We start from the raw sequence: 281 nt of genomic DNA, 5'->3' as shown, positions 1-281 counted from the left end.
ACTGGTCAGGTCCAATACAGACGCCCCTGTTTGAGCAATTATTTCGTTGGTAGCAGTTGGTCCTCGAGCAATCGTCGCCCCACCAGCCAGCCTCGCAACTGCACCTATCAGGTCCTACGCATGCACCTCGGCCAAGACAATCGTATACCCTGATGTCATTAAGAGAGTACTTTCAATGAGTACGATGGAGAATGTTTTACTTTACTTGCAAAACATTTTTGGCTTAGAGTGAAAGAGCTGACAAGTAAAAAATTTGGAAAAAGTAACCTGGAGCAAGTATA

Source organism: Helobdella robusta (assembly GCF_000326865.2).
Source record: "Helobdella robusta unplaced genomic scaffold HELROscaffold_5, whole genome shotgun sequence".
Classification (NCBI taxonomy): Eukaryota; Metazoa; Annelida; class Clitellata; order Rhynchobdellida; family Glossiphoniidae; genus Helobdella; species Helobdella robusta.
This window is presented reverse-complemented; position numbering follows the sequence as displayed.